The 17,846-nt window shown below is 43.1% G+C and overlaps 1 protein-coding gene across 7 annotated transcripts in view; it reads right to left on the bottom strand.

Moving 5' to 3' along the window:
• Positions 1–8,280, bottom strand: part of glceb (glucuronic acid epimerase b) — a 42,100-nt gene extending 33,820 nt beyond the window's left edge. For 4 of the 7 annotated variants that reach the window (XM_061670416.1, XM_061670410.1, XM_061670417.1 and 1 more), the window contains exon 1: positions 8,120–8,280. The gene's annotated coding sequence lies outside the window, so the exon portion shown is untranslated. Of the gene's footprint in view, positions 1–34; positions 317–419; positions 1,325–8,119 lie in introns of all 7 variants that reach the window. The other 3 variants (XM_061670412.1, XM_061670411.1, XM_061670413.1) reach the window with 2 other exon arrangements.
• Positions 8,281–17,846: the final 9,566 nt, after the last annotated feature.

Below are 17,846 nucleotides of genomic sequence, written 5' to 3'. Positions count from 1 at the left end.
CGGTCATAATCGTGCAACCCTAGCGCCAACATACCTTGCACCTCGGCTAGTCCTACCGCAGGAACCTTGGCAGGAACTTCCCGAGGTACCCTGGTAGCTTGAGTTCCCCCTGTGTACCCACCGAAAAAAAACTACCAGGGTACGGAAAGTTCCCCCTGGATTATTTCGCTCCTCTTGGCGGGAAAGGTCTTCTGAAAGCTACCAGAAACTCTTTGATGGGGTGGGCTGTGCTGACGAACGCTGATTGGTTGACAGACCTCTCTAGGCGTTGACTTTTTCCATTCACCGAGCCGCCATTCTGCGGCGTTACACAAGGCTAGACATAAGAGGATTAAAATACATTGAAAAGCAACACTACCAATTACCGATCTTTATGTTTTCCAGCTGAGCCGTACTCTAAACTCAAACTCTGTGCTCACCAACCTAACAGCCAATCAACCAAAGCCGGGCTCGGCGGTTGGTCGGTCGGAGGCAAAGTTTGCCATGGGCTCATTGGTGAGATCCGCCGCCGCCCCGGCGGAAAGGTCCACCGCTGGCCGACCCAGTCTCGCTCAGGAGCGGAGGTCCAAGCCCCGACGAAAATCGGCGTGAAAAATGTATAAAAGGCATGTGAGTAGATGTTCTCTAAAGCTGAATTCCAAGACCTTAGAGAAACTTGTCTTTTTGAATAAGTAGATAAATAAATATAAAGCCTGCAGATGACTATAATGTGATTTATTGTTCTCAAATTTGTAATGGAACTGTTTAAGGCTTCAGTAAATAGAATATATTCGAATTTATTGAAATGTACCTGTATATAATAAAAAACCCTACCTCAAAGACTGTCTGGAGCAAGGTTGGCATTGCAAATGATAATCAGTTCTCAATTGCCTCACCTGGATAAAGTTTTATGTTTTAAAGATATCACAAGTATTTGAAATTTAGATTAAGATATAAAATAAGACATTAACTTGAAAGCTTGAAATACCAGCATATTTTAGATGTAGTAGGTGTCAGTATTGACTAACGTCAGCCTCATTTGCTCAAACGACCCTGAACTAATAAGTGTGATGGAAACACAAACATCACAGCCACAGGAACCTTTTGCTACCAGGAACTTACAAGTTGCTGGGCTGGTTGGTGGAAAAGCCCCTATTGCTCCACGTTGCTTTTGAAAGTCGCAAAGTGGCCGCCTGCCTCCATCGTCGGTCCAGAGCAAGGGGGAAAGTGTAGCCACTGACGAGGCGGCATGCTCCGTGTGACGACGGCTGAGTTGGATCAGGAGCTTTGATTTCGCTACGGGACTGGCCAGCCGAGGAGGCGTGGCTTCGGTTTACTCCCACAACTTTGAAACAGGAAGTGGAGCAGGAAAAGGAAGACTGATTGGCTACAGTCACACATATTCCCGCCATGTTAGATCGAGGCAATACGGACACAGCTGATCACCGACCTCGACGGGAAATTTATCACGATCTTCAATCTCGATCATATCATCAGCTCAGCCCTAGCCAAGCCATACAATTGTCATTCTATTTTGTTAGTTTTTTTGGCTGGTAGGTCAAGCAGAAAGGACTATCTGTATCCCATATATGCCGTAACAGTTTTACTGTGCCACAGTGGAGTATCACACAATTGTCATTTTATATTGCAGAGACAAGCGGAATGTCACACTCCACCCACCACAACAAGTCAAATCGCATCTTGTGACGTGCCATATTCCACGTTGCATGATCTCTGTGCAAGAATCCACTTGAGTAGCCATAAAAGGATGAATCCATGTGATGTATACATGTTAAGACATGTTTTAGATTCCTTGTCCATAAGGCAACTCAACCACTGAGGGGAAGTGTGAAGTTGAGTTTGATCTAGTTCAACTATCATTCCAGAGAACTGCTGGATCAACAAAATAAACAGGGAGAAAGGTGGTAGAGGGGTCATCCCTCCAACCTGAAGATTGTGGGTTTGATCCTGAGCCCATGTGACCATGTCCAAGTGTCCTTGAGCAAGATACTGACCCACCAGCTGCTCCGAGTGGGTGAATGAGGGACAGTGTTAAAGCGCTCCAAGTACCTTGAAGGTAGAAAAGCGCGATACATGTGAAAGCCCAAATCCCAATAACGTCATGCACAAAAAAAGATGCAGTACAAAAGCTACATGACGACACAAAAATCAGGCCACCACGAGCATTGTTGTTTAAATAACATTTTAAAGGGGGCGCATTTTGCCAAACCAACTTTTTCTAGGATTTGGGATGTAATATTGGCTCTATGGTGCCTCACTAAACGTGAAATATGAATTAAAATCGGCCACACATTCCTTTGTCCCAGACGTTTTTCTGCCAAGAGGCACAAAATCAGGCCATTCGTATTTCTCGAGCTTATCTACGTCACTCGCAAAGATTTCCGCCTTCCCTTTCCGTTCCCAAGCCAGCGCTGTCAACATAACAAACACGTGTGCTCTCACAAGTGGGTCTTCTGCACGGAGGTAACCAATCAGAGGAATGGGGGCAGTCTTTGCCCAAAATTTACAAAGCGGAAACAAAACTGGGTCAAACAGAAGTAGCTGTCAGAGGGGCCTTTATTGGACACTCGTATGACAAAACCAAGGTATTTTTGAAATTGTATTGACACTTTTATACTGAGTCCATGTTAGAGAATCAGTCTATGGAGGTCTAAATAAGCCAACATACGTGTTTTATGCAACCAGTTAGCAAGACTACACAAAAGATACAAAACAAATTTTTACAAAAATGGCACAGTGGCATGTGGACCAAAGATGAGCCCATGGTGAAGACGGTGAAGAGGGGTATGGTGAAGATCAGAAGAATGACAATTTATTGGACATGGATGCCGATCAGCAACAAGATTAGATAAAACAGCACAATATAAGGCTGAATTCATTTACACTGCATAGTTCAAGTGACACATTTTTTTTTTTTTTGTTAAATAGAAATGCCATTTAAATTAAAAAATGTATGGCATCAGATATTTTTAGATTGGAATATGGCTTCTTCCAAACGTGGATAAAAATTCATTAAGTATTGGATATGTGCTAATGCGAGAGCGGCTTAAACGCTCAGATTGAATCCACCCATCAATGAGCGCTTGAGATCAAAATAAAGCAAAGCAAAGCACATTTATTTATATAGTGCATTTCATACACAGGTAACAATGTGCTTTACAAAACAGGGGGATGTTTAAAAATAAAAAGCAATTTAAAAACATTTAAAAACTAAGACAACAAATTAAATTTTAAAAATTAAAAACAACGTGCAGTGCAGCAAAGCTCATTTAAAAGAGGAAATGTTCGAAAAAGCATGAGGAAAAATAAAGTTTTTAACCTGGATTTAAGACATTGACACTTGGAGCTGACTTCAATTCTATTGGCAACTTATTCCATTTGCCTGCAGCTGGTTGCTTAGGACTCTGTGCATTGTTTTCTGATCTGAGTCTTTAGATCTCAGAGCCCTACTGGGCTTATATTCCTTTAGCATGTCTTTAATGTATTCAGGACCTAAACAATTTTGTGATTTATAGACCAGCAACAGTCTATTCTAAAGTTGACAGGGAGCCAGTGTAGAGACTTTAGAAATTGAGTCATATGTTCTGATCTCTTTGTTCTGGTCATAGATGTAGCATTAAGAATTAGCTGCCGTTGTGTAATGCTGTTTTGGGGGAGTCTAGTCAGAAGACCATTACTATAGTTAAAACTACTTGAAATAAAAGCATGGATGGGCTTCTCCTGGTCTGCTTGGCACATGCAAACCTTCACTCTGGATATGTTCTTCAGCTGGTTGAAGGCTGTTTTAGTGATTGATTTGATATGACTGTTGAAAGTCAGGTCATATCAACACACCATGACAAAACCCCTCAATTGAACTGTAGTCATCTGCATAGCTATAATAGTCAATATTGAGGTTCTGAAGAATTTGACCCAATGGTAGCATGTACAGGGTGAACAGAAGGGGTCCAAGAACTGACCCTTGAGGGAACCCATATGGGTTCCCTCATTGCCATTTGATGAGATTGAAGACTTCCAAAGGTTACGAAATAACTCCTTTCCTCCAGGTAGGACCTGAACCATTTCTGTTACATTTGGTCCTACCCACGTTTCCAAACTGTTCAGCAGTATGTCATGATCTACTGTATCAAAAGCCGCACTGAGATCCAACAAGACCATAAATTACACCTTTCCTGAATTAGTGTTCAACTTATATCATTTAGCACTTTCAAAAGAGCTGATTCTGTACTGTGATGTGTTCGTACATCTGATTGAAATTGGTCAGAAAGTCAATTTAAGTTCATGCAATTGCAAATTTTGTCAAGAACATTACCACAGGACAGTTATTGCAGTATATTTTGGAATAGGATAAAAATAATTCCGTATTCTGTTCAACTGCGCAACATAATCATTACTCTATAATCATTAATAAATTATGGCTTCAATATGTATTTTAATGTTTTTATTACATCATCCTTGTCATGGTGGACGCAGTTGCAGCCTGAATCAAAGTATATGAGATTTTGACATGCCATCGTCAAAAATATCTGTGAATATGGATGAATTTGCCTTTACCAATTCTGTTTTTAACCTTGGTTTTATTAAAAAAAAAAAAAAAAAAAAATTAAGCAAGTGTGTGTTGTGTGCTCAGATTAATCAGATCTCAAAAGTCTATTAAAACTCAGCACTCTATTTTTCAAACAAACCAATAACATTAGTGATAGATTGAATTTGATAGTTTATGCATGGACAATATTTTAGATTTCTATTTTGTGAATGTACTTGTATCGACGTCTTCTCTTTCATGATATTTATATTATACATTTATATTTCCTGTATCCACTTTTGCTACTGAAATGATGGAAATTTCCCCACTGCATTCTCCGATTACATCTCCAGTGACGTATTAAATCATTCCCAGGTCAGGGGGCGTCTTGTGAGGCCGTGAATTACTTTACATTTATATCTCCAGACGCGTATTAGTTGGCTTGTTATTCAAACTTGGTTACTCTCTGCTATTACATGGTTCCAGGGAGACCTATGTGACAAGTGTACTGAATAACCCAATCACTTATTTCGGTGTTTTGTGACTTCATGACACTACAGCTTAGCAATTTGCATTATGCTTTTCCGTCTTTTCCTACCCACTCCTCAGCTTCCCGTCGTGATAAAGTAAATGATATGTGTAAGAAGTGTGGTTTATTCGCGGTCATGGAGGCGATGATTACTTAGGTTACTTACAACGCGCTGACACCGGACGCAAAGAGAACTTTCACCTCCGCGGCTTGGCAGCTTTTTTTCAATAGTATAGTGTTTATTTCAGCAATTTCATTTATGAAATTTTCATCACGGTGTACGGACACAGCGGCGTACTTGCCAGAAAAGATGTCAGATGTTTGATTTTTTTCCCCCCCAATATACGGAACAATCCGTGTTATGGCCGTTACGAGTAAGCGTTCAGTCATTTCCGTAACAAAATACAGACATTCCTAAACATTTGGCAGCTCTGCTGTTAAGTATGTACACCCGTGCCCGCCCAAAAAACACAAATAAACATATTAAAAGACAAACACTATAGATGTAAACTATAGAAAAGGCAAATACAATTCAATACAGTCATATCAAATAAATTTGACTTAAAAATGTACAGTCCAAAAACAAACAAAAAAAAACAAACAAAGAAGCATTTAAGTGGAATTGGGCACTTGGACCTGTAGTGTAAATCCATCCTAAGGATATCCGATACCACAACAACCACATGAGCTAAATAAGACCTATATAGAAACCACAGGATGGCACATCTACCTCAAATTTCGGTTCCGGGCATAGTGTGTTGTGTGTAATCAGATCTCAAAAGTCTATTAGTCTATCTGGCATCTACCCATATTAAAAAAACATGCATAGGTTAATTGAAGATACTAAATTGACCATGAGTGTGGATGTAAGTGTAAATGCTTGTTTGTCTATATGTGCCCTGTGATTGATTTTTCGCTGGGTATGAGGCCACTCACTTATTGTGACAAATAATTCATGAATATGCAAATTGATTGTGTATGCCCTCACTCACACTCTCGTCCTATAGATGTTTATAATTTACATAGCTTTTGCCACCACACTTCAGTTGTACAGCCGGGTTCACGACCCTTGTCCTGCATTCTTCTTCTCCTGTCCTTGTCCTATCCTCTCTTGTCCTGTCCTTCCCTCACAGGGTGGAGCACTACTGCCCCATACAATACTCCCATCTAATGTATCATTGTTCGAGATATATAAGGATTTACTTTTCTCGTCTTGTTTACAGTTAGTGCTTTGTCGTCTTTCCCTCTAGAAACTTTGTTCTGTTCGACTGATAGACTCGGATTTTAAATAAATATCCATTATAATACTAAGAAACCATACCGGCAGCTTAAAAACTCCACTGTGACACAGTAAAACTGTTCCGGCATAAATGAGATACAGCTCCTCCATTTTGCTTGACCTAACAGCCGAAAAGGAAAAAAAATAAATAAATTAAAAAAAATTAAAAAGAAGAACACACATGAAGATGTGCTTGTGCCCGACGGCAGCGGCAAACAAAAGAGTGTCTTAACTTAGTTAAAATAAATGACCAGTCGCATGTGTGCAACACAATATTATATTGTGCAAAGGAGGCTTTCACGATGTGTAGAAGTCTTGACGTGCTCCCTCCCTCTCCGAGCCTCAGCCAACACCGTGCGGAACGTCAGTGAAGTCAACTCTCAGTCAATTGGATGAGTGTGACACAATAAAATATGACAACATTAAGGCATGACAACAAGATTAACGGTGGGTTGCACTCTTGCACTGATTGTTTTTAGTGTTTATTTTAGTCTTAAAACCAACGTAGGAGCTGATGACATGCAAAAAAATTAAATATGAATTATTTTACCATACTGAGAAGAAAGTAGAAACAATCTCATTACAAGCTTAACACTGAACTAAAATTTCACCAAAGGTCAAACTAGCAACTTTACGTCACAATGAATTGGGACAAAATTAATTTGTTGTCTCACAGTATCACAAACACTAAACTTGTGTCTCATCATTACTCTTTTTCTTGCCGTTTAGTTTTAATTCGTTTTCAAAATAACAGATTGATTTAAGAAAAAATACTAATGTTAAGAATATAGTATCCTAATGTAGTGTCTAAACATCACGCATAGGCTATACGTACTACAGTTTAACTGGGCATAAAAATAAAAGATATTTTCTTGAATTCTGGTGAGAGAGAGAAAAAGAGAATTGTGTGCTGGTTTTCAGATGTCTATATGCATGTTGACAAAAAAATGCTTTCAATTATTATTATGAATTAATAAATACACAAAGATGTTTTGTCATCTATGATTCCACTACCTTTACGTACGATATGTTTAGGTTTTTGCCATGGTACCGTTTAAGAGTCAGAATTGAGGTGTTTTAGAGTTCCATATTTTGGTATTATGACAACACACCAATGACAATGCCCAACATTTCAACCTCAGTGAAGTACATACAGTACATTGGCAGCAGCGCGGATGGTTGCGTTTCCTTTTAGTTTACAATCAAGAGACACCTGCAGGTAAGCGAGCCGTTTGTGACTTCAATGCGGGAGAATTTCGTGCATTATTGCAAAGGGACGAAATCAGGCTGATTACAGTGAGAAGAGATTAAAAAAACGACAGCTAAACCGATGAGACGTTTGAATTCTGACGAGAAATAAACAGGCGTAGGTAAGTTCGCATGGGTCCGAAACTATTAAGTGTTGAGCCTCTTGGTGTAGCTGCCTCACAACAATAGCCGTGACAACTAAAAATTATTAAACAATTGAACAGCACACATCCCAACCAAGTGAAGCAGTTTATATTAAGCAGACGTGTAGTTAGCATTCAAGCTAACGGTGGTCTCACATCCCAGGGAGAACGGTGAGCTTTGAAGTTATTGCTTCTTTTTTTTTTCTAGTTCCGTTAATACGAGCCAATGTGCTGCTCCATGTTGTTATACACACAGGACGGTAAAGTGATTCAAAAGAAGAATGTTTAACGAAGAGGACAATTGGTGATTTTTGTTTTTCTTTTTCTGTTTTTTTTTTTGTCTTCTTTTTTGGGAGGGTGTCGTTAAATTAAATACAAGATGCTGTTCGCCTTACCTGCGACATCAATGGTGATTAACGGCGCAGAGCTGAATCTTGTTCGGCCAAGCCGACAGTAGTTGTTTTCGCCTGTAAAAACTACTTACTTCACCCCAGGAAAGTAAAGGACGAGCGGGACGTACTGTCTCCCAGGCACAACAGCGACTGACCACAGTACAGTGAAGGTTCTGCTTGGAGCTGCGAGGATTGTTGGTGTCGCGAGATAATACGAGAACGCCAAGGACCAATCAAATGGCATATTTTGTCGTCAATGCTCCAGGAACACAGGGACAATAAGAGATATGGCCACTAGATACGCCAGCGCATTGTACTAGCTGGGCTAACTAATGTCCATACGTGGCGGCCATGTTGGGAAGGTCGACGTTCCCATCGAAGGCAATGATGGACACTGAAATTAAGTCGTAGCTTGCTCATTTCTCAACCGTTTTTTCGCGAGGATTGCCTCTTTTGTCAACGCCAAAGCGTATGCTGTCAATACACAACTTGCACACCTACGGGAAAATTAGAGTTTTCAATTAACCTACTGTGCATGTTTTTGGGATGTGGGAGGAAATTGGAGCACCCAAAGAAAACCCACGGAAGCGCAGGAGAAACATGAAAACTCCACACAGGAGAGGCCTGTTTTAAACCCAGGTCCTCAGAACTGTGAGGCAAATGTGCTAACCAGTCGTACACCGTGCCGCAAAAAAAAAAAAAAAATAAATTAAAAAAAAAAACATTACCGACATTATACAATGTCACATTGAATTTGAGTATTGTACGGAGCAGAAGTGCTACATCCTGTGAGGGAAGAACAGGACAATGTAGGATAAGACAGCACATGAAAGGGACCGAAGGGGATAAGAGCAGGACAAGAGTAGTGGACCCGGCTGTACAACTGGGGTGTGGTGCGACTGCCTATGTAAATTCTAAACATCTGTAGCAGGGGTTGGCAACTAAGTTTGGCCCGGGGCCAATTTTTTTTCCTGACAATTCAACTGCGGGCCGAAATTAGACCCCTGCTTTTCCAACTAAAAAATGTTTTTCTTCTCAGTAATACGATCATATTGTGTACAAAAACGGAATTTAAGGAACTTAGTCATTTAAAATACAGGAATTTGTGACAGGGTGTTATTACTGTGTTACAGTTGCTGCTCCTCACGGTGTCGTGAAACAGATAGTAACCTGGCGATAATGAGGCGTCTGTCTTTAATCACACAAACTGTCTTAACTGTTAAATAATTGCCATTTTAAATAATAAACACTTCTCTGATCAAAATCAACGTCAGTCGTTTAAATGACATTTAAGCCGACTGTAATGGTTTGGCTATCCATTTAGTAACGCTGCCTACTCTGGATGCTGTTGTGTCTTTGTGTTGGGGCGACATGTGAGGCATTAGCTCAAAATCGCTAGTTAGCAAGCTAGCAAAATATCCAATCCAATCCAGTTTTATTTATAGAGCACTTTAAGAACAAAACAGGTAATAATAGTGCTTAACACAGCATAAATTAAACAATACATGTACCTGTAGATAGATAAAATATCAAGGATATATTGAAAGACCAACATAAAAAAGATTTAGCAAAGTTAAAACAAAATAGAAGTACAAAGTAAGTAACAAGACAAAAAAAGTAGGTAAAGGTTAAAATCAATATCTCAATCTGAGGTAAAAGTCAGGAAAAAAAAGTGTTTAAAGAGAGGATTTCCAAACAGGAAATGAATTGGCCTGTCGAGGGTGCAGAGGTAGCTCATTCCCCAATTTCGGGGGTGTTGGATTTGTCTTACCCAACATTATAATAAATAGACACAAAAGGAATGAAGACGCTGGTTTCTTTTTCTCATGAGGAGGGCGCATGGGAGATTGTTCAGGTTACAGCCTCTCAACACGCTCTAAACAATCTCCCCCGTCGCTCCTACATTTATTTGAAAATAGGAGGGTTTTACAAGACATAATGTTCTAAGCACTAAGACACAACACAAAACATGGGACCAGACCAACACCTGTCACGTCCCCGACCACATCCGATCACGTCCTTGGTCAAGGCGCCCTTCCATCGGATGATGCCGAGTCATCTTCTTGAAGGCGAGACATCTTTCTTTCTAAAAATTGTCCACAATACTAATGCAAGCTAAGCAAATAAATGATAACTTCTAAAATATATCTAACAGGGGGAGCAACTGAGAATCAGAATTTAGAATCGGCTATATTGGCCAAGTATGTTACACGGAAGTTAAATGTAGTTTAAAGTTAAGTAAGTAAGTACTTTAAGTACCTCTAAGTTTTCTCTTTGATTTGGGGACAACTCGCATACGATCTGTCGACCTAAGGGAAAGCGCTGAAGAGTAGGTCTAAAATATCAAAAGCAATGAAAAAAAAAAGTTTATAGCAAATGTAGGAAGTACAAAGAGTGGAAATCAAAGTATGCGTTCATCCTCCCTGCGCTTATAAATGCCAAGCCAACTTGTCTCATCTGCAATGAGGTTGCACCTGGGACATGGACTGCGCGGAGTGGACGGGACGTTGGCTGTGCACAGCGGCGGACCACCGCGGCTGCTGGAGGTCTGCCGGGCTTTGTTATGCTTGGGGGGACGGAAGCCTGCGCGAGGGCCGATCGATTGCAAAGCGAGGGGCGTTCGAAGTGACGATTAAGTGTTCTGCAACTCACATAAGTTGTCACCACTGTTTTCCTTATGGGCGATTAACGTACACCCCCTATGTAAACAGTTACAGCCGGCGCAGCCACTGTTTTGTCGTTATTACTTCCGCATTCAATGCCGCATTTCGGTCATATGTAACAGTCATGTGGGAAAGTCAGCCAATCGGTGTATTTCTTGTGAAATCGTCAGCACAACGGGGGCTGAGGACCCCACTGCCCCTGCCCACTTCACAACACACCCCACCACCCCATCCCACCCCCCACCCATGGGAGAGAGAGAGAGAGAGAGAGTGAGAGAGAGAGAGCGCCCCCCCCCCCCCCCCCCAAGCAGTCAATCCCGCCATTGAAGCCAGGGCCCATCCAGCCAGAAAGCGAGCCGGTGATCCGCGCTAGATGCAAAGGAGAGCAGACAGGGGTGCCCAACAGGGGGATGATAAGGGCGGGCACCACAGAGGGCTGCTGCGGGGCATGAGAAAGAGCCCCTATTCCCACACCCCAGCCCCAGGAGTACCGCTATGAGCATAGTGGAGACCCACGTTCCCCCCGTTACGATGACTGTCAAGTCCCCGAGTGGCAGTCAAGGGCCCTACCCCGTGTTTGTGTGCCCCCATGTGATGTCATGCATTAAAATTTGGAGTGGCCCATGGGATGAGCGCCCCCACCCAACACTGACACGCTGAATCCCAGTCCTCGCATACCAACGCCCAACACGAGCCCCCCAAGAAAGACTATGTGAGTGTGTCCGGATGTGACTCGTGAAAAATATTTACAGTGAATGGTGTGAGTGTGTGCTCAGGGAGTGATTTAAGAGGCATGGCTCCTGCAGGCCGGGCCCATCAAGCGGGACAACCACAGAGAGAGAGGTGCATGTCAGCGCAAATGAGAATCATGAGGTCAAAAGAACTGCCTGAAGAGCTCAGAGACAGAATTGTGGCAAGGCACAGATCTGGCCAATGTTACAAAAAAAAATTCTGCTGCACTTAAGGTTCCTAAGAGCACAGTGGCCTCCATAATCCTGAAATGGAAGATGTTTGGGACAATCAGAACCCTTCCTAGAGCTGGCCAAACTGAGCAATTGGGGGAGAAGAGCCTTGTGAAAGAGGTAAAGAGACACCCAAAGAGGCTGTGGCTGCGCTCCAGAGATGCAGTCGGGAGACGGGAGAAAGTTCTAGAAAGTCAACCATCACTGCAGCCCTCCACCAGTCGGGGTTTTATGGCAGAGTGGCCCGACGGAAGGCTCTCCTCAGTGCAAGACATATGAAAGCCTGCATGGAGTTAGCTAAAAAAACACCTGAAGGACTCCAAGATGGTGAGAAATAAGATTATCTGGTCTGATTGGCCCAAGATAGAACTTTTTGGCCTTAATTCTCAGCGGTATGTGTGGAGAAAACCAGGCACTGCTCATCACCTGTCCAATACAGTCCCAACAGTGAAGCACGGTCGTGGCAGCATCTTGCTGTGGGGCTGTTTTTCAGCTGCAGGGACAGGACGACTGGTTGCAATCGAAGAAAAGATGAATGAAAACCTTCTCCAGAGTGCTCAGGACCTCAGACTGGGCCTAATGTTCACCTTCAAGCAAAACAATGACCCTAACCACACAGCTAAAATACAGAAGGAGTGGCTTCAGAATACCTGTTCTCGAATGGCCCAGCCAGAGCCCTGACTTAAACCCAATTGAGCATCTCTGGAAAGAGGATCTGCAAGGAGGAATGGCAGAGGATCCCCAAATCCAGGTGTGAAAAACTTATTGCATCATTCCCAAAAAGACTCATGGTTGTATTAGCTCAAAAGGGTGCTTCTACGAATTACTGAGCAAAGGGTCTGAATACTTATGGCTGAGTGATATTTCAGTTTTTCTTTTTTAATAAATCTGCAAAAAATTCAACAATTTCGTTTTTTCCTGTCAATATGGAGTGCTGTGTGTACATTAATGTGGAAAAAAATGAACTTAAATTATTTTAGCAAATGGCTGCAATATAAAAAAAAGAGTGAAACATTTAAGGGAGTCTGAATACTTCCCGTACCCACTGTACATACAGTACAAAGAAAGTTTAAAAAAATAAGATCAGAAATTAAGTTGTGTGTAATAATGTGAAATGACACAGGGAAAAGGTATTGAACACATGAAGTAAGGGTCTTGCAAAAAGGCATGGAAAGCCAAGACAACACCTAAAACCAACCAATAATCAAACAGCAATCCAGCCCCTTGTCAGTGCAAATGAATATCAGCTGGTTCAGTCCTAATTGATGCCCTACAAAAAGGTCTCATTGCCAAGGTGTGAGTCAAGAGACATCTCATGATGGGTAAGAGCAGAGAGCTGTCTCAAGACCATCCATCCATCCATTTTCTGAGCCGCTTCTCCTCACTAGGGTCGCGGGCGTGCTGGAGCCTATCCCAGGTATCATCGGGCAGGAGGCGGGGTACACCCTGAACTGGTTGCCAGCCAATCGCAGGGCACATACAAACTAACAACCATTCATACTCACATTCACACCTACGGGCAATTTAGAGTTGTCAATTAACCTACCATGCATGTTTTTGGGAAGTGGGAGGAAACCGGAGTGCCCGGAGAAAATACCCGTAGGCACGGGGAGAACATGCAAACTCCACACAGGCGGGGTCGGAGATTGAACCCCAGTCCTCAGAACTGTGAGGCAGACGCTCTAACCAGTCGTTCACCGTGCCGCCTGTCTCAAGACCATCCCAAAGTAATTGTTGCAAAACATAACGATGGCATTGGTTACAGGCGCATATCTAAGCTTCTGAACGTTCCACGGTTGGGGCTATAATACATAAGTGGAAAGCCAAATAATACCACCATAAATTTATCTCCATCAGGTGCTCCTCGCAAGATTTCTGACAGAGGGCTGCAAAGAATAATCAGAAAAGTTGTCCAAAAGCCAAGAACCACCTGTGGAGAGAAAAGACCTGGAATTAGCAGGTACTGTTGTCACAAGGAAAACAGTGTGTCATGCACTGAGCAGCCATGGCCTGTATGCACGCTCACCACGCAAGACCCCATTGCTGGAAAAAAATAAATAATGTCAAAGCTTGTTTAAAGTTTGCTGAACAACATTTGGACAAGCCAGTTAAATACTGGGAGAATATAGTCTTGTTGGATGAGAGCAAAATTGAACCCTTTGGATGCCATAATGCACACCACGTTTGGAGGAGAAATGCTACTGCACATCACCCTAAAAACACCATTCCAACAGTGAAGTTCGGAGGTGGGAACATGATGGTGTAGGGTTGCTTTTCAGCAAATGGTACTGGTAAACTTCACATTACTGAAGTAAGGATCAATGGGCAAATCTACCGAGGCATTCTTGATAAAAATGTGCTGCCATCTTCAAGGAGGATGAACATGAAACGAGGGTGGACATTTCATCAGAAATTATTCAAAACATACTGCCAAGGAAACTCGCAATTGGTGTCTAAGAAAAAAAATAAAGCTGCTGGAATGGTCCAGCCAATCACCTAACTTGAATCCAATTGAAAATCTATTGAAAGAATTGAAACTAAAGGTCCATAAAAGAAGCCCACTGAACCTTCAAGATTTGAAGACTGATTGTGTGGAGGAATTGGCCAAAATCACAGAGCAATGCATGCGACTAGTTTCTCCATACAGGAGGCATCTTGAACCTGTCATTGCAAAAAAAAGGCTTTTGTTCAAAGTATTAAATAAATAACAGTTGGTGTGTTCAATACTTTTTCCCTGTGTCATTTCACATTATTACACATAACTTAATTTTCTGATCTTATTTGTTCTACTTTGTTTGTATGTATGGATGACTTGGGTTGTTCCCAACATCTGGTGAAAATTTCATGTCAATATCACCTTTGAAAATATATTTAGTGAGAAAAATCGTGACGTGTTAAATACTTATCAGCTGCTGTATATCAGCCCATTTTGTGCATACTGTATTGCTTAAAGGGTGCTCTATGGAGCACTTTATATTGTATAAATTGTAAATTTGTATTGTTCGTCTATAGAATGTATTGTTACAAATTTGTATACAATAATTGCGGTCAGCACAGCAGAAAGGTCTTCTTCCCAATTTGTGATTGGGAAGTGCATTGAGTTTGAGATTAATAACAAAGTTGAGATTATCTTTTCTTTCTTTCTGGGAGAAGCTTGACGCTTCACCATTTTCTGAACAAGCTCAAGATGGTTGAGGGGTGCACTGAAGTGTTGGGATTCTTTTTTGGGATTCATCCAGCCATCCATTTTCTTCCGCTTATCCAAGGTCAGGCAGTAGCTTTAGCCGGGAAGCCTAGACTTCCCTCTCCCCAGCCACTTCCTCCAGCTCTTCCAAGGGTCTCCTGTGGCGTTCCTAGGCAAGATGAGAGATGTGTTCTTCCATCACAGTCTGGTTTGGTGCTGCTACAAAAAAGGACAAACTCCGACTGCAACGGACAATCAAAACTGCTGAAAGGATTGTCGGTACCCCCCTACCCACCATTGAGGACTTGCACGCTGCCAGAACTAAGACAAGGGCGTGCAAAATCCTCTCGGACCGTCTGCACCCCGGTCACCAGCTCTTCCAGCTCCTTCCCTCAGGTAGGCGCTACCGATCAACGCAAACTAGAACTAGTAGACATTCCAACAGCTTCTTCCCTCTTGCGATCAACTTCTTAAACACCTAACCTATAATTCCATTACAACAAGCTGGCAATTTTTTGACTTGAGTTCGTTGTCACATTTCTGTGGGGCCAATTATGTATTATGTATTACTTGTGCACTCACTGTAGTTGTCTCGCCATGCTGCACTATTTGCATATACTGGCCACTCATGCCAGAGTAGCATCTGCTCCATTTGCACACTGATTGAGGAGTATCTGTAACATTTGCACAACCGACATTGTCCCAGATGATCGCACTACTCGTCACTTTAAACCGCATACACTCCTTGAAGTCTCAGCGCCCTTTGCACAATGGTCATTGCACCGGACTATTGCAATATTAGTCGTTCGAACTGCTCTAAGTGCTAGAGGACTCTGCATCTTTTTGCACAATTGTTTTTTGTCAATGTCTTTATGTCCCCAAAGTGTTCTGTAAATTGACTGTTTGTTGTACTAGAGCGGCTCCAACTACCGGAGACAAATTCCTTGTGTGTTTTGGACATACTTGGCAAATAAAGATGATTCTGATTCTGATTCTGATGTAGTCTCTCAAGTGTGTCCTGTGTCGTCCCCGGTGTCTCCTCCTGGTTGGACGTGGCCGGAACACCTCATCAGGGAGGCATCCAGGAGCCATCCTAAACAGATCGGGCTCGTCTCAATGCGGAGGAGCAGTGGCTCTACTCTGAGCCCCTCCCGGATGACCGAGCTTCTCACATTATCTCTGAGGGAGAGCACGGACACCCTGCGGAGGAAACTAATTTGGGCCGCTTGTATCCGGGATCTAGTTCTTTCGGTCACAACCCACAGCTCGTGACCATAGGTGAGGGTAGGAATGTAGATCGACTGGTAAATTGAGAGCTTTGCCTTTCGGTATAGCTCCTTCTTCACCACATTTGACTGATACAAATTCCGCATCACTGCAGATGCTGCACCTATCCACCTCTCGATCTTCCCTCACTCGTGAACAAGAGCCCAAGATACTTGAACTCCTCCACTTGGGGCAGGATCTCATCCCGAACTGGAGATGGCACACCACCGTTTTCCGACTGAGGACCATGGGCTCAGATTTGGAGGTGCTGATTTTCATCCCAACCACTTCACACTCGGCTGCAAACTGCTCCAGTGAGACTTGGAGATCACAGCTTGATGAAGCCAACAGAAACACAACATCCACAAAAAGCAGAGATGCAATAGTAAGGCCACCCCCTCTACGCCTCGACTGCGCCTAGAAATTCTGTCCATAAAAGTTATGAACACAATCGTTGACAAAGGGCAGCCTTGGCGCAATCCAACCCTCACCGGAAACAAATCCAACTTACTGCCGACAATGCGGACCAAACTCTGGGACCGAACAGCCTGTATACCCCATACTCCCGAAGTACGTCCCGCAGGACTCCCCGAGGGACATGGTCAAACGCCTTCTCTAAGTCCACTAAGTCCCATGCACCATCAGGGACCCTGCCGAGGCTGTAGACTTGGTCCACTGTTCCACGGCCGGGACGGAAACCACACTGCTCCTCCTGAATCTGAGATTCGACTTCCCGACAGACCATCCTCTCCAGAACCCCTGAATAGACCTTACCAGGGAGGCTGAGGAGTTGGAACACACCCTCCGGTCCCCCTTCTTAAAAAGGGGGACCACCACCCCAGTCTGCCAATCCAAAGGCACTGTCCCTGATGTCCACGTGATGTTGCAGAGGCATGTCAACCAGGACAGCCCCACAACATCCAGAGCCTTTAGGAACAAATCTCATACATCCCCGCGGCCTTGCCACAGAGGAATTTTTTAACCACCTCAGGAACCTCAACCCCACAGATCGGGAAGACCGTCTCAGAGATCCCAGACTCTGCTTCCTCATGGGAAGGCACATCAGTGTCAGTAGAATGTGGGGGATGTGACTAGTGGAAAATAGAAAGAAAATATTGACAGTGAATGTTGTAAGAGTGGGTGGCACGGTGGACGACTGGTTAGCACATCAGCTTCACAGTTCTGAGGACCGGGGTTCAATTCCCGGGCCCACCTGTGTGGAGTTTGCATGTTCCCCCCGTGCCTGTGTGGGTTTTCCCTGGGCACTACGGTTTCCTCCCAGATCCCAAAAACATGCATGGGAGGTTGATTGAAGACTCTATATTGCCCTTAGGTGTGAATGTGTGCGTGAATGGTTGTTTGTTTATATGTGCCCTGCAATTGGCTGGCCGACCAGTTCAGGGTGTACCCCGCCTCTCGCCCGAAGATAGCTGGGATAGGCTCCAGCACGCCCGCGACCGCGATAGAGCTGTACGGAAAATGTATGGATATAATGTGCTCTATTGACTTTTTGAAAATATTTCTGGAAACCTTTGCGCATTATTCACGAGAAATTACGGTACATATACAAGTGAAAACGAGGGAAGAAAAAGACTGATTACAATTGAAGCAAACACCCACACGAATCAAAATACTGGACACAGGCAAATAGTGGC

Source organism: Phycodurus eques, chromosome 2 (assembly GCF_024500275.1).
Source record: "Phycodurus eques isolate BA_2022a chromosome 2, UOR_Pequ_1.1, whole genome shotgun sequence".
In the NCBI taxonomy this organism is placed as follows: domain Eukaryota; kingdom Metazoa; phylum Chordata; class Actinopteri; order Syngnathiformes; family Syngnathidae; genus Phycodurus; species Phycodurus eques.
Note: the sequence above shows the minus strand (reverse complement) of the source record. Positions and strands in the feature narration are given on the sequence as shown.